A 21,255-nucleotide genomic window follows, 5' to 3' on the forward strand; every position below is an offset into this window, starting at 1 on the left:
AACTAGAGCCGGAGTCGGCTTCGTTTCGGAGCATAGGCTCTTCTTCCCCGTGCTCCACGCTGGGATTGGCTCCTAACCCTCAAAAGAGGGCTGTTAACAACTGAGTGGCTTCCCCGAATTCTGGGGACTTCTCAGGAACAGGAGGAAGATTTTGAGAGTGTTGGGGTGTATGTGGGTGTGTGTGTGTGCATGCGTGTGTGTGTGTGAGTACGTGAGTGAGAGTGCGTGTGTGAGTAAACGTGTGAGCATGTGTGTGTGTGACTGTGTGGGTGTCTGTGAGTGTGAGATGTACACGTGTGTGAGAGTGTGGGTGAGTGTGAGAGTGTATGAGAGTGTGTGTGTGTGGTGGGTGACTGCATGAGAGTGACTGAGAGTGTGTGTGCATGTGCGTGAGTGGGTGAGTGCGAGAGTGTGTGAGAGTGTGAGCGTGTGTGCGTGTGTGCGTGTGTGTGCGAGTGTGAGTGTGTGTGCGCGTGTGTGTGCGAGTGTGTGTGAGTGTGTGTGCGAGTGTGAGTGTGTGTGTGTGTGTGAGTGTGTGTGCGCGTGTGTGTGCGAGTGTGAGTGTGTGTGTGTGTGTGTGAGTGTGTGTGCGCGTGTGTGTGCGAGTGTGAGTGTGTGTGTGTGTGTGAGTGTGTGTGCGCGTGTGTGTGCGAGTGTGAGTGTGTGTGTGTGTGTGAGTGTGTGTGCGCGTGTGTGTGCGAGTGTGAGTGTGTGTGCGCGTGTGTGTGCGAGTGTGTGTGAGTGTGTGTGCGCGTGTGTGTGCGAGTGTGAGTGTGTGAGTGTGTGTGTGTGTGTGAGTGTGTGTGTTTGCCATGCGCACATTCATGTGCATGTGACTTCTCTTCCCCTCACACCATTCATTGAGGGTTTCTTCCCTGAGAACTCCAGGGAGTTCCACGAGAATGGATAGGGTTAGAGCAAATACTTTCTCCTGCCTGAGAAGCGACTCCCCCATTTAATCCTTCCCCTTCCTTGAGTCCCCGGGACAATCACTGGTGAGATTTGGTGGCCAGGGAACTCAAATAGTGTGGTCACCACCTCCGACCCCTGCTGTGGGTCCCTGGCAGGTCAGAGGGCTGCTCTGCGATGGGGGTCCAGGGAACACATCAGCGCAGGCTTCGTATTGCACAGTTGGGCAGCACCCGTGGTGGTCAGAACGCACATGGAGCCAGCCTTGTCCAGGTCTCTCTGGCTCTGCTGATTCCAAGTCTGTTATATGAATCGGGGTGGGTGTATGTGAGGGTAGAGAAGAGTGGAAGGGAAGTGTTTATATAAATAACACAGGGTGGAGGGGCTTCTAAAAGATTTACTAGCTAAATATTTTCCGGATGTTTTAATCATCCTTTAAGGTCCTTCCAGAGGAAGGCTAAACAAGACTTAGTCTAATTCCCCCAGTGGCCAGTGGCTCCCACCCACAACTGACCCCCTCATACCTGGGCCTCATTCCCTACACCACCCCACCCTCCTCCCTCCTCATCTCCCCATCACCCTTTACTCCCCTCTTTCATCCAACTGGGAAAGAAAGAACAATCTCCATTTTATCCTTTTGTGATCATGTTATACACGCAATTGTTTGACCTGTGTTTTTTTTTTTTTTTTTTTTTTTTTTTTTTTTTTTTTTACAATGGAGTTTCGCTCTTGTCGCCTAGGCTGGAGTGCAATGGCACCATCTTGGCTCACGGCAACCTCCGCCTCCCGGGTTCAAGCAATTCTCCTGCCTCAGCCGCCTGAGTAGCTGGGATTACAGGTGCATACCACCACGCCCAGCTAATTTTGTGTTTTTAGTAGAGATGGGGTTTCACCATGTTGGCCAAGCTGGTCTTGAACTGCTGACCTCCAGTAATCCATCTACCTTGACCTCCCAAAGTGCTGGGATCATAGGCGTGAGCCACTGCGCCCAGCCTTGACCTATGTATTTTTTTAAAATTTAGTATTCTCAGAGTATATTTCTATCATTAAATATATTTACAGATTTGTTTTAGTGTTTGCTAGTCACAGTTTGAATGAACTATTAATTTGCAGTCCCCTTATGATGGACACTGAGGTTGCTTCCACACCCCCGCTTTTTTTTGTTTGTTTGTTTTTGCTGCTATTAAAATCACTGAAGGTAACCATTCCTTGTGATGATATCTTTTTGCACGGAGAGTAATTTCCCGGAAATGTGGACCACTTGTGTGCACATTTTGACCCATGCTGTCATACTGATCTTTATTTTTATTTATTTATTTAATTTTTTTGAGGATTCTCACTCTGTCGCCCAGGCTGGAGTACAGCAGCATGAACTTGGCTCATTTCAACCTCTGCCTCCCGGGTTCAAGCAATTCTCCTGCCTCAGCCTCCTGAGTAGCTGGGATTACAGGTGTGCACCACCACACCCAGCTAATTTTTGTATTTTTAGCAGAGACAGGGTTTCACCTTGTTGGCCAGGCTGGTCTTGAACTCCTGACCTTAGGTGATCCACCCGCCTCAGCCCCCACAAACTGCTGGGATTACAGGCACGAGCCACCGTGCCCGGCCCCACACTGCTCTTTAGAAAGGTTGTACCAGTTTAAAGTCCTTGAGAATACCCAGTGCCCCATTCGCTGGCGAAGCCTGGCATTTGCAGGCTAAAAGAGAGCCAGCAAATCATGAGATCTGTTGCCACCTGCAAATGGTGTGCTGTGGGAGATGGGCAGGCCAGAGCCCCGATCTGCCAGTGGGGATTTGTGTGCGCATGTGGAGTGCCTAGGATGTCTGGGCTCCTTCCTTTGGGATTTGGTAAGGAACTGTGTTGTGGAGGCTGCGCTTTCCTGTAGGAGCCTGTCCCATTGGGTCTCTCCATGGAGTGAGTGTGTGAGTTTCTGGTCAGGCCTCACAGGCTCAAGTCTTGCAGAGTTAGGGAGGGGCAGTTTGCACTGGGCTCTAGACGGTCATTTCCATGTCCACCTTCAGCCTGGCCTTTTCTTGTTGAGGGCTTGTGCAAGGCCCCACCACGAGGGGCTGGTTGGAGCTGGGAGCCGCGCGGGGAGCCTGCCCTGGCACAGTGGTGGCTCTGTTTCCCACTCCACCTCCTCAGGGGCCCCCATTCACGGGAAGGAGAGTCACACATTCCCCCTTGAGATAAGAATAGAGCACGACTGTGCCCCAGGACAGAGTCCAGCTTCTTCAGCCAGCCCTGTGAGGCCTGGCAAGGGCTCCCAGATGGTACTGGCATGAGTGGGCCCTGGCTGCCTGCCCCACTGGCCTCTTGTGCATTGTGCGGTCCGGACACTGGCTACAGTGTGTGTCTGTCCGGGGTGCCCTCCAGGAAACCCACTGTCTCCAGGCTCTGCTCAGGATGGAGGGGCTTGTCCTCAAATCAGCTGGAGTATTTGAGGGGCTCTGCTGCGCCCCTCCTCTGACCTGTGGACCTCAGACTCCAGCCTCCCTGCCTTGATTCCTCCAGCCACTGGTGTCTATTCCTGGATGGGCAGAATGGAGCCCACGCTTGTGCGGGGAGCAAGCTCTAGGTGAGGGCTGGTGGCTGGATGTTGAAGGCAGCAGCCTGGGGACCCCAAAGGCACCAAGAGATAATAAACAGGACCAGTAGGGGCCACAGATTGTTTGAGTGATGATCAGAGTTTTGAGGCGTTCACCCATAGCCCTGCCTGTGTCTGAGGCTCAAGATGGAACAGCTGAGAGTCAGATCAACAGCAGGACTGGACCAGGCAAGAGGCACGGGTGCATTCTGCCTCCTCTTGGGATCATTCTGGGTGACCTCTAATGCACTTTCCAGCCTTCACATTCTAGGGTAAGGCTTCTGGAAGTGTGGTCCCTGGACCAGCGGCAACAGAACCAGCATCTCCTGGGAACTCTCTGGATGGAGCTGTATATTCCCAGGTCCTGCCCCAGACCTGCTGGCTCAGAGCCCAGCAGTGGAGCCCAGCTATCTGTGTTTTAACATGCTCTGGATCACAGCTCTAAATAGGATAAAAAACAATGCTTTCCAGAGTCTGACAGGTGACTCCAGTGAGTCTGGAGGACCACCACAACCTGGAGAGCATATGCCTTACCTGAAGACTAGATGCAGCGGCTCATGCCTGGAATCCCAGCACTTTGGGTAGGCCAAGGCAGGCGATTGCTTGATCGCAGGAGTTTGAGACCAGCCTGGGCAACATGGCGAGACCGCGTCACCTCAAAAAACTAAAAAAATTAGCCAGGCATGGTGGTGTGCACCTGTAGTCCCAGCTACTTAGGAGGCTGAGGTGGGAGGATTGTTTAGAGCCCAGGAGGTTGAGGCTACAGTGAGTCACAATCACGCCGCTGCACTCCAACCTGGGTGACAAAGTGAGACTTTTGAGACACTGTCTCAAAATAAATAAATAAAATATATAAAAGCTTTATTTTATTTATTTGATGTTTAAACATGGGGTCTCCCAGCCAGCCTTAAAAAAAGATCTTCAGCTTGCACTTTTCTAGATATTGCAGTTAATTCTACAACTGTCTGAGGTAGTGTTTCGGGTTTATGGGTAAACAAACCAAGGCCCCGTGGAGGTAAATAACTTGCCATATGGAGGAGCTGTGATTGAAAGCTGGGGCTTTTCACCACAAGTAGGGGTGAGGGTTTCAACCCCCCTCTGTATGGTTGTTAATCGAATCAGCAGTCAGCCACAGGGCCGGGGAGGGCAAGGCCTCCTTCTGCTCGGGAGTTGTTGAGTTGGGTCCTAGGTGGCCGTTCTCACTTTGTTCTGAGAAAATGGGTGTGCTTTTGAGTATTTGAATACGGCCATCACATAAACTGACTGTTTGGGAGAGTGCCTGGAATGGGAGCTCTCTGGGTCTCGATCTCAGTGTGCATGTGTCTGGGAGGGAGAGGAAGCATGAGGGTTTCTAGAAGATCCTGGCATGGCCACTGGCTAAAGACAAAGCTCTGTTTGCAACCCCTCAGTGGGAGGGAAGGATGAGTGAAAACACAGGGGCTGGCCGGTTTTGGGGCCTTAGGAGTTTCCGAAGCATCATCTCCTGCGTGGGTACCACTGGTGTGCACAGATGAAAGTGTGCTTTCAGGAGACGCAGGTCACACTGTATGAGGAGGACTGAGTTGTGTCCTCCCTCTGTTTACACCTCCTTGGTGATGGTGCTGATGCCATTTTGGGCCTTGGTGTGTGCTGTTTGAGTGTGGAAGCTGCATGGCTGGCCTTTGGATTGTGCCTCAGTGCCCTTGTTGGAGGCAAGGCACGTGTTTTTGGAGGCTCCAGGTCCCACTGCCTTCCAAAGTCCCCGATGAGAACTGGTCTCAGTGGTTTCTGAGATGACTGTGGGAGGGGGCGCATTCCATGCTGGGGTGCTGGTGGCACGCAGGAATCTTCTGAGCTTCTGAGACTTGGTTGGGAGGCATGGGGCTGGGGAAGCCCAAGGGAGAGGTTGATGGGGAACAGGGAAGCATTGGTCTGAGGTTGCATCTTCAATACTCCATGCTTTTACTTATTTCCTCAACCCACAGGTGAGCATATCGTTTTATGGGTGGAGAGAATATTTGAAAACAGATCTGTTGATTCAGGAGCATTTAATAATAATAGACAGCATTTAGATAATATGATTTTCCAGACACTGGCCTAAGCACTGGACCTTCATTCCCTCATTTAGTCCTCACAATAGACCTGTAAGTAGTATTCTTATATCTGTTTTACACATGGGGAAACTGAGGCACGGAGAAGTTTAATAATTTCCCCAGTGTCACCTAGCCAGTGAGTAGCAGAACCCGGCCATCTCCAGAGCCCAAGTTCTTTTTTTTTTTCTTTTTTTTTTTTTTTTTTTTGAGGCAGTGTCTTGCTCTGTTGCCTAGGCTGGAGTGCAATGGCGTGATCTTGGCTCACTGTAATCTCCGCCTCCCGGGTTCAAGCGATTCTCATGCCTCAGCCTCCCAAGTCGCTGGGACTACAGGTGCACGCCACCACGCCAGGCTAATTTTTGTATTTTTAATAGAGACGGGGTTTCACCATGTTGGCTAGGCTGGTGTCACACTCCCGACCTCGGGTGATCCACCCGCCTCAGCCTCTCAAAGTTTTGGGATTACAGGCGCGAGCCACTGTGCCTGGCCTACAGCCCAAGTTCTTAACCACTGGCCGCTGTATATATTCCAATCTTTTGCACCCCAGCCAGTAGAGAGGAGATGGAGGACTGTCGCAGCTCCTGCAGCTCTGCCACTACTCCCATCCGAGACTCATCTGCATGCCCAGTTGGGGGTTCCAGTGGGCCTTTTGCTTTCATGTGGCACTTGTAAAGGAAGGAAATGGTGACAAAGAATGAGAGAAGGGGTGGGGACAGGTGTCGTAGCTGCTATTCTCTATCCTCCTTCTCCCTAGCTGCCTGCCCTTTCGGTGGGTGCCCTTCCTCTCCCACAGCTGCCCACATTGGAGTGTGGAGGCTCCTGAGCAGCTCTCCTGAGAATCTTTACTGTGCTTTTTTTTTTTTTTTTGAGACAAAGTCTCGCTCTTGTCCCCCATGCTGGAGTGCGATGGCACGATCTTGGCTCACTGCAACCTCTGCCTCCCAGGTTCAAGCGATTCTCCTGCCTCAGCCCCCTGAGTAGCTGGGATTACAGGCACCTGCCACCCTGCCTGGCTAGTTTTGGTATTTTTGGTAGAGATGGGATTTCACCATGTTGGCCAGGCTGGTCTTGATCTCCGGACCTCAGGTGATCCACCTGCCTCGGCCTCCCTTCACTGTGCTTTTGAGAACAGATCTTCTACTCTTACTCAGGATTGAGTCCTGGTCTCGTGGGACCATTTGTGGGAGACTCAGTAGAGGAACCAGGAGGAAAGGCAGTGGCCCCCCCATCCTTCACAGCTAACACTCTGGCTGCTCTGAAATCCTCCCAACTTTGGAGGAAGATGAGAGCGGAACTGTTTCTGCAAGAATGGAGGGAGGTGGCCGGTGGCTGGTCTGGCTCCTGGTGGCCGCACCTTCTGTTGGTAGCTGTGTCTTCTACTGGGGCCTGGACCAGCACTTCCAGCTGGATATGGAGTGGGAAGAGATGGGCGGGTCCAGAGCTTGGGGATTGTCATGGGGGACATGCATGAAGGCCAGCCTTGCATTTCTTCCCCGCAGGAAAAGCCTTGGTGCTCTGCTCATTAGCAGTCCTGCCTGTGGTTAGCACTTCCGAAAGCGAGTGCCAGCTTGTGGTCCGAGGCTTGAGCTGCCAAACAGGTTTGGCCTCCTGGTGTGCCTGGGTGTGACATCCTCTTCTGCTCTTCCTCTGTCCCCAGGCTGCCTGGCTCTGGGCGGGAGCATAGTCAGGCAAAAGGAACCAAACTCGCCCAGCAGGTGCTTGGATCGGCACTACCAGGAGAAGACAGTCTGAAGGAGCCACTTGTTGGGCTTGGTGCTTCTAGAGAAGATATGCTGGGTCTGAAGCATGGAATGTCAAGTTAGCTGAGGAGGCCTAACACCAGCAGGTGCTTTGGGGCGGCACCAGGCAAGGTCTAAGGACAATGGGCAGCTTCTAGAAAAACTATTGAGCTGTGGTTTCCCATAGCTGAGAAGACAGCAGTTCTAACTAACTCAGGGTGTGGTGTGTTGGGAGAGGAAGGAGGTGAGAAGTGGGCCTTGGACCTTGAACAAGAATCAAGGACTCTCTTGGGAGGATCCCCCAGCTTGTTGAGTGTGTTTTGTCATGATTGCCTTGGTCGTAGGAATCCCCTGAGACAGGGAGCTCCTGCTGTTTCATAACCTTTCTATAATTAGTTGTCTTAACCTCTGTCTCCTTAAATAAAATATCAGCTTCATGAGAGCGCTGAGGGCGTGGGGCAGGCCCTTGGTGAGCACTAAGTAACTACTTCATGAAGGAATAAATCAATACAGTGAGCAGAAGAGCTAGAAAGATCTTTAGCAAGGGTAACATCTTGAACTCTCTAAAATTGCCACCCACCCTCCAGTCTACCCTGAACTCCGGATTCCCCTTACCATGTTCTCTTCCCCCCATCACCTTCTGATATTCTTTAGAATTCACCTTTTTATTGTGTTGAGAGTCTGCTCCCCGCAACCCGTTCCTACCTCATGCTGGAGCCATCACTCCAGGAAAGCAAAGGTTTATTTCCCTTCTGCTTTTTTCACTGATGTGCCCCCCGCCCCAAATACCTAGAAACAGAGCCTGGCACGTGGTATATGCTCCATAAGTATTTGTCAAATGAATGAATGGCTGAAAGCGCCCGGGAAGCACTCAGCAGTGCCATCTGTCCCTGGGAATCCTCTTGTAGTGCGTGTCACCATGTGAGTACGTGTATGTTGTGCTGGTGTCCAGTGGGAGGGGAACACTTGCCTCCTCTGGGAGATGCCACACAGGCTGGCCACCTGCCCTGGCCCTGCTTGGTCCTCATGGTTAACAGGGCCCCTGAGGTAGGACCACTTCCCTGGTAAGTTAAGACAGCTCAGAGATACACAAGGGAATTTTTTTTTTTTTTTTTTTTTGGAGACAGAGTCTCACTCTGTCGCCCAGGCTGGAGTGGAATGGTGCAATCTTGGCTCACTGTAACCTCTGCCTCCCGGGTTCAAGTAATTCTCTGCCTCAGCCTCCCGGGTAGTTGGGATTACAGGCGCCCACCATCACGCCCGGCTAATTTTTTGTATTTTTAGTAGAGGGGTTTCGCCATGTTGGCCAGGCTGGCCTCAAACTCCGGACCTCCAGGGATCCGCCAGCCTGGGCCTCCCAAAGTGTTGGGATCACAGGCACGAGCCACTGCGCCCGGCCCACGAGGGCTTTTTGGAATTGACTGGCAGGGCAGTGAGGGCCCCCGGGACAGGCTGGAGAGGCTGACCAGGTAGTGAGTGGAGCTGTTCACAGATGAGGATTTCGAGCCTGTGGTTGGGCTGCATTCCAGAATCTAGCTGTGCTCCCATGACTTCCTTCCCACCTTACAGGCTGTGAGAAGTGGAAAAATGCCTGGCTGAGAAACAGGGCTCAGGCAAAATCCCTGTTTATTCCATCTCTATCATCTTGTCTTCCAACGAGTGCCTGACTTAGAAATGTAATCCCGGGTGGTCTTGGCTGTCTCCACGCCCTGGAGAGCAACAGGGTCCTGGTACTGCCTGTTACCCTCAGGGAAAAGTGCAGACCCAAGTAGATCCAGCTGCGTCCTTGCCATCTTCACTCATCCTGTGCAGGACGCAGTTGCCTAGCCCAGGTCTGGGCTACCGTGGCTTCTCAGAGCTCAGCAAATGGCTCGTTTGTCCTTCCAGCCGCTGGAGGCAAAAACCTTGACTCCCCTTTCTTTCTCACATTCCACATTCAGCATGTTGACAATGCAGGTTGGCCCTTCCTGCAAAGCAGATCTTTAAACATAGGATCACTTCTCACCACCCCACCACTGTAGTTTTGGACTGAGCCACAGCTGCCACCACCATGCTGCTGGGCTGTTGCAGGTGCCTCGTGGCTGCTCTGCTGACCTCTAGTCTGCTGTTTTCACAGGAAAGGTCTGATCACATCATGCTTCTGCTTACCACAGTCCAGCGGTGCCCTATGTCAGCAGAGTGAAGCTGCGGAAGCCCTACAGTGGCTGACGTGCTATGTAATTGGGTCCCCATTACCGTCCTGACCTCAGCACCTGCTCCTCCCTGTTCGTCTCACTCCTGTGTCGCTCCTGCATCTGTCCTCCACCCTCCATGGTGTTTCTTTAAATGTTCCAGGCATGCTTCCTCATCAGGGCCTTTGCAGCCCAACTCCCTGTGGGAGCTGAGTAATGGTCCCCTGAAGATGTCTACCTTCTAATCTCTGGTGCCTGTGAATATGTTATCTTCTGTGGCAGATGGGACTTTGTAGGTGTGATTAAGTTGAGGACCGGAGATGGGGAGATAATCCTGGATTATCCACGTGGGCCCAGTGTAAGCCAAGGGTCCTTATGAGAGGGAGGCAGGAGGGCCAGAGTCAGTATTAGGAGATGTGATATTGCAAGCAAGAGGCTGAGTGATGGGAGGAAGGGGCCGAAAGCCAAGGAATGTGGGTGGGCTCCAGAAGCTTAGAAAGGCAAAGAAATGGATTCTCTCCTAGAGCCTCCAGGAGGAACCAGCCAGCCCTGCAGACATCTTGACTTTAGCCCAGTGAAACCCATTTCAGACTTCTGACCTCCAGAACTGTAAGAGAATAAATTTTTGTTGTTTGAAGCCCCTTAGTTTATGGGAATTTGTTACAGCAGTCTCAGGATATGAATAGACCCCTTTATCTCCTTTATGTCTCTCACTCACTCTGGCAGACCCACCCCTTTACTCTGCTCTATTTTTTCTTTCCTTCCCCATCATTTATCACCTTCCAGCAAAACTGGATCATTGATCTGTCTGTCTGGCTTGCTGTGGGTTATGTATCTCCCCTGCTAGAATGTAAGCTCCCTTAGGCACAGATCCTTGTCTTGTTAACTGATGTATTCCAGTATCGAAACCTGTGTCTGGTGTCTAAGAGGTGTTCAAGAAACATGTGTCGAATAAATGAATGAATGAATGTGAATGAATGATTCCTTGGTCTAGAATGCCTTCTCTTCCCATCCTTTCTGCCAGCTGTCCTCTAAGTCCACTTCAGACCCATTCCCTACCCTCAAGAGCTCTCCTATAAGTGACTTCCCTGGCAGAATGCAGGAGGTGCTATCTGCTGGTCACCCTTCCTGCGCACCCAGTGGCTATGAGCAGCCCGGCCAGTTGCAGAGACCCACTCTGCCCAGGGCACTCTCCTTCAGCTTGCATTCTCTGGGGTAAGCCCTGCAACAGCCAGGTACTCTGGGGAGTATTCATTCTGTTCCGTGCATTTCTTACAGATGAGTATTGTCAGAGTCTAAGGGACCCAGTTGATTTCTAAACCCAACCTTTTTTTTGAGATAGAGTTTCACTCTGTCCCCTAGACTGGAGTGCAGTGGCACAATCTTAGCTCACTCCTACCTCCGCCTCCTGGATTCAAGCAGTTCTCCTGCCTCAGCCTCCTGAGTAGCTGGGACCACAGGCACACGCCACTGCACTTGGCCAATTTTTGTATTTTTAGTAGAGATGGGATTTGGCCATGTTGGCTAGGCTGGTCTTGAACTCCTGACCTCAAATGATTCACTTCCCTTGTCTTCCCAAAGTGCTGGGATTACACTCATGAGCCACCACGACCGGCCAACCCAACCTCATTTTGATGATGACATGGAGAGGTGAGGGTTCCCACCAAGGTGCGGAGCGAATTTCTAGAGCTTCCAGGTCTCAGAAGTCCTGGTTGGATGATCTGTTTGTGGGAGCTCCTTCTCTCCACTGCCACCCCCAGGGACAGCGTGCCTCACTCGTAGAAGGTACTTAGAATTTGCATGGATATTGGAGCCTTGGAATCTGTCATGGCTGGGGAGGTTGGTGAGTGGGGCACGGTTTTAAGGGAAGGTATGAGGTTCTCCCCAGGGACTAGAGGTCAAGGAGACCAAGGGATATGTCTTGTTGTTAACAACAGTAGTATGGAGGATGGGGAGTTTGGAAAAAGGAAAGGAAGAAAAGACAAGAAATGGTAATGAGTATGGGCAAGAGTTGTGTGCCCACAATGGGCACCTCATGCTAGGGAACCCCCAAAGAATGTGGACACTGCCAAGGAGGGGCAAAGAAGGATGAGAGAGACCTTCTGTGTGCTGAGGTGTGCTTCCCTGGGGCACAGCTGCAGCCTGTAAAGGGTGAACAGTTAGGAACACTTCTTTCTGCCGTCTTCTCTGGGGAGGACACGTTTTGCAACACTTCCTGAGTTGGGGAGGAGGTGACACTTTGCCCCCCACCCTCCTTCAGACTGCTAATGAAGTGTGCTTAGTTATGAACCTACAGCTGTGTTTTTGCAGCGCTCCCCCCGCCTGTGCACCCGCCAGTCCCACTGGGGGCTCCCCTCCCTCCTTCCGTCCCGGTCCTTCCCTCCGCTGGCTGGTGACTCACTCAGCCCTTGTGCAACAGCCCAGGCTCTCACTCAGAGAAGAGCTGTTTTCCTCCATCCCATAAGCCCCCGTCCTGATTTATGTCTTTTCATTTGGTTAATGCTTTCCACATTTAGGTCTGGAGATTAGCGTGTGGCTCATTGCTGCAACCATCAAAACCCCAGTGCCAGCTTGGGTCTGGCACAGAGAGGCAGCCAGCCAGCCAGATAGACAGAGGACAGCTTCGAGCATGACCCTCAGCCTGTCGGTCTGCAGCTGGTCCAGCCCTGCCAGCCTCCCTGCCACGGACGCAGAGGCAGAGTAAGGAGGCAGCCCTGACTCCTGGCTTGCCAGAGAATCGTTCTCATGCCGTTTCCTGTGAAGGGCACACATCTTGGAATGGTGTGAAGAGGAGACTGCCCCAAGCCTGTGAACTTCTCATTGAGGAAGCTGTGTGTCGGGAAGTGAGAGGCACAAGTTGTAGGGTGCGGAAAAATGTGATCTCTGTGGCTTTCAAAGCTATCACACAACACAATGTGTGTGTGTGTGTGTGTGTGTGTGTGTGTGTGTGTGTGTGTGTGTGATTTTTCTCTTCTCTTTAGAACAATAATATTACCTTTGTTGCTATGGCGTTGTTATGGGGGTGGCTAATTGGACACAGCCCTGATGCTGGCTGGTGTATGGTGTCCATAGTGATTATCAGACGCAGCCATGGGACCTGCTTTGATTTTCTTCCCTGGAGTGAGAAGCAGGCAGAGGATCGCTCAGTGGTGGCTGCGTATACCCTGCCTTTGGCGGTGGCACCCCAGTCAGAAACAGGACCCTGAGGCTGGGATTTAGGTAAGGGGAGTACCTTTCCAAGATTCGTTTACAGCTCAGATTTGCAGAGGACCAGGTATTTGGGAACTCCTGAAGAACCAGATCGCAGGGCAGCACACAACCAGGGGCCTGTTGCCTCTTAGGAGCACAGGGCTGCGTGCCCTGGCAACCTGGGCCCACTCACCTGGTAGGCACTGACTTCCTTCCCAGTGAGACTGTAGCATTGATGAAGAAGTGTGTGGTGGCTCATGCCTGTAATCTTAGCACTTTAGGAGGTTGAGGCAGGAGGATTTCTTGAGCCTAGGAGTTTGAGATCAGCCTGGGCAACGTAGGGAGACCTCCAACTCTACAAAAAATAGTGGGGGAAAAAAAAAAACAAGATTAGCCAGGCATGGTGGTGCGTGCCTGTACTCGGGAGGCTGAGGTGGGAGGATCACTTGAGCCTGGGAGGTTGAGGCTGCAGTGAACTGTGATTACACCACTGCACTCCAGCCTGGACAACATAGCAAGACCCTATCTTGAGAAACAAAAGAGACAGAAGTATGTTTAGGGGTGTAGTTTAAAATTTTTGTTCAATATGTATACCCAAAAGTGTATCTTTGTTAATTTTGTACTTGTCGAATAGGTAACATATACTCAGGTCTGATATCTGAAAGGTACGAAAAATGTAGAGTGAAAAGTTATTTTCCTTCCCATTCCTGTCCTCAACCTATCAGTCCCCTTCCGCAGAGGCAAACAAGTGATCACTTTCTTGTGGGTACTTCCAGAAGTCGTCCAGGAATTTCCAAATATGTTTCCGTTTATTTTCCTTAACCCAGTTATTATTTTTCTGAACACAGGTGTCCCCTCTGTACTTCTGTACCTTGCTGCTGCTACTGATGCTTTTGTTAAATCATATAACATACCTTGGAGTTTAGTCAATAGAAAGAGCTTCCTCCTCCTGTTTAATGCCTGCCCCACTCATTTCACCAATGGAACTATAGGTTGCTTCTAATCTTTCCCTGTTACCTTTACCTGTTGCTGCTGTGGATAGCCTGGTATATCCATCATTCCACACGTGGGTGAGTGTCTCTGAAGGGCATGTTTCTGAGGTTGAAAGGTTGGAGCAAAGAATATATGTGTTTGTAATTTTGATAGAAAGGCCCAGATTGCCTCTAACAAGACTGTTCTAGCTTGCACTTCTGCTAGCAACTAGTAGGAGTGCCTGCTTTCCCTTAGCCTTGCCAGCATCGTGCACTTTCAGATTTTTAAAATTTCTGCATGGAAAAGTTGGTCTTTGCTTTCTGTTGAATTTCTCTCCCATGGCTCCCCCACTCAGTTGCAGCCCCCCTGCAGGCAGCGAGTGGATGGGGTCCTTCCCTGCTTCCCTGGGCCATAGGGAGTGGACCCTCAAGGGATCCTCTGTCTTGCAGATCATTCAGTGGACTTGGTCTAGCCTCTCTGCAGGCCAGTAGGTTTTTTTACACACAGGTCTTAAGGAAAGAATCCTTTGTAACACTTGAATTTTCTACTTGTGATGACGCTACTGGACTCCCTTTTCTTTTCTTTTCTTTTCTTTTCTTTTCTTTTCTTTTCTTTTCTTTTCGTTCCATTTCTTTTCTCTTTCTCTCTCTTTCCTTCCTTCCCTTCTTTCTTCCTTCTCTCTCTCTTTTTTCTTTCTTTGTTTTTTTTTGTTTGTTTGTTTTTGTTTTTGTTTTGTGTTTGAGACATAGTTTCACTCTTGCAGCCCAGACTGGAGTGCACCGGCACAGTCTCAGCTCACCACAACCTCTGCCTCCCAGGTTCAAGCGATTCTCCTGTTTCAGCTTCCTGAGTAGGTGGGATTACAGGCATGTGCCACCATGCCCGGCTCATTTTGTATTTTTAGTAGAGATAGGGTTTCTCCATGTTGGTCAGGCTGGTCTCGAACTCCTGACCTCAGGTGATCCACCCGCCTCAGCCTCCGAAAGTGCTGAGATTACAGGCATGAGCCACCGCACCCGGCTGGACTCCATTTTCTACATGCTACTCCTATTATCTTTTCCTACTGCCTTCCTGTCTCTCATCTCCATCTGCCCCACCTTGCTCCTGCCTGAATCTTCCTCTTGTTTTCCAGTGTTCTGTGTCTTCTGCATCTCACTTTTCCAAAGACAGAATCTTTTCAGTGAAAAGCCCCACATGGGCAAATACCCCTGAAAAGCATCCCTCGCTGTGTGTCTTCGGTCACCTGCTCAAGGATGAATCCAGGGTGGAATTCGATGCAGTGACAGCATTTCTCTCCTCCCAAGTTTTTCTAAGTCAGGGAGCTGGAGGTGAAGCTGTAGCAAAGAATGGCTGGAGAGCTGCCCTCAGGCAGCACAGCCCGGTAGACCTCTCTGTGAGGTTGGCAGTGTTCTACCTTTGTGATGCCCAATACAGTAGCCACTAACATGTGGCTGATGTGACTGCGGAAGTGGTTCTTTCATTTGGATTAATTTATATCGAGGGGCTGTATGTGCCCACTGACTACCATACAGGAGAGCACAGCTCTAAACTGTACACTTTTAGCATGAAAATAAGAGTCTAAGAAGCAGAGTCTATCTGGCCTAGGTTTTCTCAAGTTAAAACACGGCAGCAGTTTTTCATCAGGGTATCCAGGCTCCATGACCTGGTCTAATTTTGGAACTCCTGAATTTCCCGTATTGGAAACACAGTTGGGGTTAGGCTGCCAGACCCACCAAGGAGGGTCACAATTCCAACTTGGAATATAGGCTTCCCTTAAAGACTTATTTGTTTATTTAGAGACGGAGTCTTGCCCTGTCGCCAGGCTAGAGTGCAGTGGCACGATCTCGGCTCACTGCAACCTCTGCCTCCTGAGTTCAAGCGATTCTCTTGCCTCAGCCTCCCGAATATATTTCTCTCTCTGTGTGTGTGTATTTTGAGACGGAATCTCGCTCTGTCACCCAGGCTGGAGCGCAGTGGCGCAGTCTTGGCTCACTGCAAGCTCTGCCTCCCGGGTTCATGCCATTCTCCTGCCTCAGCATCCCGAGTAGCTGGGACTATGGGTGCCTGCCACCACGCCCAGCTAATATTTTGTATTTTTAGTAGAGATGGGGTTTCGCTGTGTTGGCCAGGATGGTCTCCATCTTCTGTCCTCATGATCTGCCCGCCTCGGCCTCCCAAAGTGCTGGGATTACAGGTGTGAGCCACTGTGCCCGGCCATTTCTGTATTTGTAGTAGAGATGGGGTTTCACTGTGTTGACCAGGCTCGTCTCGAACTCCTGACCTCAAAGGATCCTCCCATCTCAGCCTCCCAAAGTGCTAGGATTGCAGGTGCCACCCACCACTCCCAGCCCCGTTAAGGACTTTTGATATCCATAGATGTACACAGCAGGCACTGACGTATGAATTGTGGATACCAAAGCAAACTGGCCCTAAGTAGAGCACCTTGTGTTATTTTTCTTTTTTAATCGACACGTAATGTTTTACGTATCTATGGGGTAGATGTGATGTTTGGTTGCATGTATAAAATGTATAATAATTGATAAGTCAGGGTATTTGGGATGTCCCTCACCTTAGCATCTGTCATTGCTGTGTGTTGGGAACATTTCAAGTCCTCTCTTCTAGCTGTTCCAAAATATATGACATATTGTTGCTAACTATAATCCCTCTGCTCTGCTATCCAACATTAGAACTTATATCTTCTGGCCAGGTGCAGTGACTTATGCCTGTAATCCCAGCACTTTGGGAGGCTGAGGCGGGTGGATCACTTGAGGTCAGGAGTTCAAGACCAGCCTGGCCAATATGGTGAAACCCGTCTCTACTAAAAATACAGAAATCAGCCGGACGTGGTGACACGCACCTGTAGTCCCAACTGCTCGGGGGGCTGAGGCTTAGGCAGGAGAATTGCTTGAGCCTGGGAGGCGGAGGTTGCCATGAGCCAAGATTGCGCCATTGCACCCCAGCCTGGGCATCACAGCAAGACTCTGTCTTAAAAAAAAAAAAAAAAGAACTTATATCTTCTATCTAACTGTATGATTGTACCCATTAACCAACCTCTCTTCATCCCCCCTCTTACCCACATACCCCTCCTAGCCTCTAGTTAACTATCTACTCTCATCTCCATGAGATCAACTTTTTTAGCTCCCACATTTCAGTGAGAGCATGGGATCTTTGTCTTTCTATGCCTGGCTTATTTCACTGAACATAATAACCTCCAGTGCCATTCATGTTGCTGCTAATGACATGATTTTTCTCTTTCTCATGCTGAATAGAATTCCATGGTGTATATATACCACATTTTCTTTATTCCCTTATCCATTGATGGACACATAGGTTGATTCCATAATTTTGCTATTGTGGATCATGCTGCAGTAAGCATGTGAGTGCAGGTATCTCTTTGATATTTTTTTTTTTTGAAACAGAGTCTTGCTCTGTTGTCCAGGCTGGAGTGCAATGGCGTGATCTTGGCTCACTGCAACCTCCGCCTTCCGGGTTCAACTGATTCTCCTGCCTCATCCTCCCGAATAGCTGGGATTACAAGCGCCTGCCACCACGCCCAGCTGATTTTTGCATTTTTAGTATAGAGGGGGTTTTACCATGTTTGCCAGGCTGGTCTTGAACTCCTGACCTCGTGATCCACCCACCTCTGCCTCCCAAAGCGCTGGGATTACAGGCGTGGGCCACCGCACCTGGCCCTATTTTTGTATTTTTAAGTGGAGACGGAGTTTTGCCATGTTGGCCAGGCTGGTCTTGAACTCCTGATCTCAGGTGATTCATCTGCCTTGGCCTCCCAAAGTGCTGGAATTACAGACGTGAACTACTTTGCCCGGCCTGATGTCTTTCGATATCCTGATTTCTTTTTGTTTGGATAAATACCCAGCAGTGGGATTACTGGACGGTATGGTAGTTCTATTTTTAGTTTTTTTGAGAAATCTCTATACTAGTTTCCACAGTGGCTGTACCAGTTTGCATTCCCACCAGTAGTGTACAAGAGATCCCATTTTTCCTCATCCTTGGCAGTATCTGTTATTTTTTATCTTTTTTTTTTTTTTTGAGACGGAGTCTTGCTCTGTCGCCTAGGCTGGAGTGCAGTGGCACAATCTTGGCTCACTGCAAGCTCTGCCTCCCAGGTTCACACCATTCTCCTGCCTCAGCCTCCTGTGTAGCTGGGACTACAGGCGCCTGCCACTGCACCCGGGTAATTTTTTGTAGTTTTAGTAGAGACGGGGTTTCACCATGTTAGCCAGGATGGTCTCGATCTCCTGACCTCGTGATCCGCCCGCCTCGGCCTCCCAAAGTGCTGGGATTACAGGCGTGAGCCACCGCACCTGGCTATTTTTTATCTTTTCAATGATAGCCATTCTAACTGGGGTAAGATGATAGCTCACTGTGGTTTTGATTTGACTTTCCCTGGTGATTAGTGATGTTGCGTATTTTTTTACATACCTGTTGGCCATTTGTATGTCTTCTTTTGAGAATGTCTATTCTTTTGAGAATGTCTATTCATGCCCTTTGCCTACTTTTTAATGGGCTTTTTTTTTTTTTTTTTTTTTTTTTTAACTGTTGAGTTCCTTGTATATTCTGGCTATTAGTCCCTCATCAGATAAATAGTTTTCAAATATTCTGTCCCATTCAGTAGATGATCTCTTCACTTTGTTGATTGTTTCCTTTGCTTTGAAGAAGCTTTTTAGTTTAATATGGTCCCATTTGTCTATTTTTGGTTCTGTTGTCTGTGCTTTTGAGGTCTTAACTGTAAAATCTTTGCCTAGACCAATGTCCTGAAGTGTTCTTTCTAGTAGTTGTACAGTTTCGAGTCTTATGTGTAAATCTTTAATCCATCTTGAGTTGATTTTTGTATGTGGTGAGAGCTAGGGGTCCAGTTTTGTTCCTCTGCATATGGATATCCAGTTTCCTCAATACCATCGATAGAAGAGATTGTCCTTTCCTCAATGTGTATTCTTGGTGCTTTTGTTGAAACTCGGCTGTAAATACATGGATTTATTTCTGGATTCTCTGTTCTGTTCCATTGGTCTACGTGTCTGTTTTTATATGGACATCATGCTATCTGGTTACTCTGCAGTGCCATTTTTAAATATCTGAGCTAAATACAAATACAAATCCTCCAGAATCTGAAACTTTTTCGGGACCTATATGATGCTCAAAGAAAATGCTCACTGGAGCATGCGTTAAATAGAAAATCATACTGCATGGTAGACGCACTTGACAGCAATAAGTTAAGCATACCCTGAGAATGACCCTGTACGGTAGATGCACCAGAATATGTGTGCGGATTTCCATGCTAAAGAATCAGGGAGTAGGTCGGGCGCGGTGGCTCAAGCCTGTAATCCCAGCACTTTGGGAGGCCGAGACGGGCAGATCATGAGGTCAGGAGATCGAGACTATCCTGGCTAACACGGTGAAACCCCGTCTCTACTAAAAAATACAAAAAGCTAGCTGGGTGAGGTGGCAGGCGCCTGTAGTCCCAGCTACTCGGGAGGCTGAGGCAGGAGAATGGCGTGAACCCGGGAGGCGGAGTTTGCAATGAGCTGAGATCTGGCCACTGCACTCCAGCCCGGGCGACAGAGCGAGACTCTGTCTCAAAAAAAAAAAAAAAAAAAAAAAAAAAAAGAATCAGGGAGTGGCCAACTCAGAGAGTCATTCCTTATCTATGAGGAACATCTGAGCCCTTGGCCCATCCAGTGGAACACAGGCCATATGGAGGACCAAGGCCCTTTGTTTTGGGTTAAATGAAGGTGGCCAGGTGGAGGTTGTTAGGGAGAGGGTGCAAAGTGAAAATGCTCTATAAACTGCATGCTTTAGGCAAGTGCTTGCAGTTCTCCTGCCTAGCTGGCTACACTGGGCCGTGTGGTTCCCCTGCCAAGCCCTCCACTGGACAGTGGTAAAGTGATTCTCCTGCCCAGCCCCCCACTAGACTGTGTGTAAGGCAGTTCTCCTGTATAGCCCCCACTGGACTGTGTGTAAGGCAGTTCCCCTACCACGTCTCCTACTGGACTGTGTGTAAGGTAGTTCCTGCCCAGCCTGCCACCACTGGACTGTGTAAGGTGGTTCCCCTGCCCAGCCCCGCACTGGACTGTGTGTAAGGTGGTTCTCCTGCCCAGCCCCCTCACTGGACTGTATATCAGCTACTTCTTCCCAGCCTGCCACCACTGGACCACTCTGTATGTAAATTTCCCACTAGTAAAACCCTGTGTCTCATTGGCTGGCTCTGTGTCTCATCTTTGGCCTCTTGAACCTGGGGCCATTCCTATAAAGGTTAATGGAGGCTCAGCAAGACAGACATGTAGAACTTCACCTTGTAGGGTTATGTAAGAGGAAGTGTGTTAGTTTCCCATTGCTGCTGTAACGAATGCCACAAATGGAGTGACTTAAAACATATTCATTTACTCATAGTTTTAAGGATCCAAAGTCTGAAATAAGTCTTACAAGGCTGAAAAGGTGTCGGCAGGGCTGGTCCTTCTGGAAGCTCCAAGGAGAATCTGTTCCTTCCATTTTTCATCCTCTTGAATTCCTTCCTTGGTGCCTGTTTCCAGCTTGGTGTAAGGAACCGCCTTACCACAGTCCAGTGGTTGGGGGTGGGGGGGCTGGGCAGGAGAACCACCTTACAGCCCAGTGGGGGGATATCAGCCTCTTTCTTCTTTGACCTTGTCTTCCTCTTAGACTCTTGTGATTGCATTTAGAACCTACCCAGATAATCTAGGATAACTCCCCACCTCAAAATCCTTAACTCAGTCATGCCCTGTAGAGTCCCTTTTGCCAGATAAGGTAATGTTCACAGGTTCTGGTGATTAAGATGCTAATATTTTGGGAGGGAGCACTTTCAAGCCTACCACAGCGGGTACCTTTTAGTAATTGAAGAAGAGCAGGCTTGTGTGAGGGGAGATTATTCGCCTAGTCAAGTCACTCCCCAGGTGTTCTGAGTCGGTGGAATTGGGTAATTGATCTTTAGAGGCTAGGAGGGGTGTGTGGGTGGGAGGGAGGATGCAAAGAGGTTGAGCTATTCATGTTGAAGGTCTGATGCTCTAAAGATGCAAATCTCAAATCTCCTAAAGAAGGTGGAAAAAGTGCAGAGACTCAGACTTTATCCTGCTTCCATGAGCCTGGGCCTCTGTTCTTCATTAGCCCTCCCGGTGATTCTGATCCTCGGCAAAGTTTGCGACTGTTGAATTTTAGACGTGGTCTGGGGGATGATCTGTGTGCCTGCACGTGGGACGTGAGCCTTCTTGAGTAAGAGCCACAGCTGGGCTGCAGACAGGTGCTGGAGAAGATCAGAGGAGGGGCCGGTGTCTGCGGAGGAGCTGCCACCTGAGCCACACCTGGAAGGCAAGAGAAGGCGTGGCCTCCCCTGACAAGCAGGGCAGGTGCTCCAAGCAGAGGGAGAGGCCTTACCAGCAGCACCGAGGTAGGAATACTCATGGCACGTTTGGGGATGTGGAGGCCATTTGGGACCAGAAGGTGGAGGAACAGGGAGTTGATCTGACAAGAGACATGTTAGCAGGAGTAACCTGCTAACGTTTGCAGGGTTGGCTGGAGGGCAGAGGTAGGATTCTGTTTATAGTACTGCCCAGGAGGAGTGGATAAAAGCCCTGCCTGGGTGGTG

The 21,255-nt window shown here is 49.9% G+C and overlaps 1 protein-coding gene across 4 annotated transcripts in view; it reads left to right on the forward strand.

Annotated features, from left to right (window-relative positions):
• Positions 1-21,255, forward strand: part of GAS7 (growth arrest specific 7) — a 299,071-nt gene that overhangs the window by 76,351 nt on the left and 201,465 nt on the right. The window contains exon 1 of one of the 4 annotated variants that reach the window (XM_030922610.1): positions 11,236-11,264. The exons of 1 other annotated variant lie outside the window; for it this stretch is intronic. The gene's annotated coding sequence lies outside the window, so the exon portion shown is untranslated. Of the gene's footprint in view, positions 1-11,235; positions 11,265-12,183; positions 12,344-12,552; positions 12,699-21,255 lie in introns of those variants that run through there. 2 more of the 4 variants (XM_030922613.1, XM_030922608.1) reach the window with 2 other exon arrangements.

The sequence above is a fragment of the Rhinopithecus roxellana genome, chromosome 19, assembly GCF_007565055.1.
Source record: "Rhinopithecus roxellana isolate Shanxi Qingling chromosome 19, ASM756505v1, whole genome shotgun sequence".
Taxonomy (NCBI): Eukaryota; Metazoa; Chordata; class Mammalia; order Primates; family Cercopithecidae; genus Rhinopithecus; species Rhinopithecus roxellana.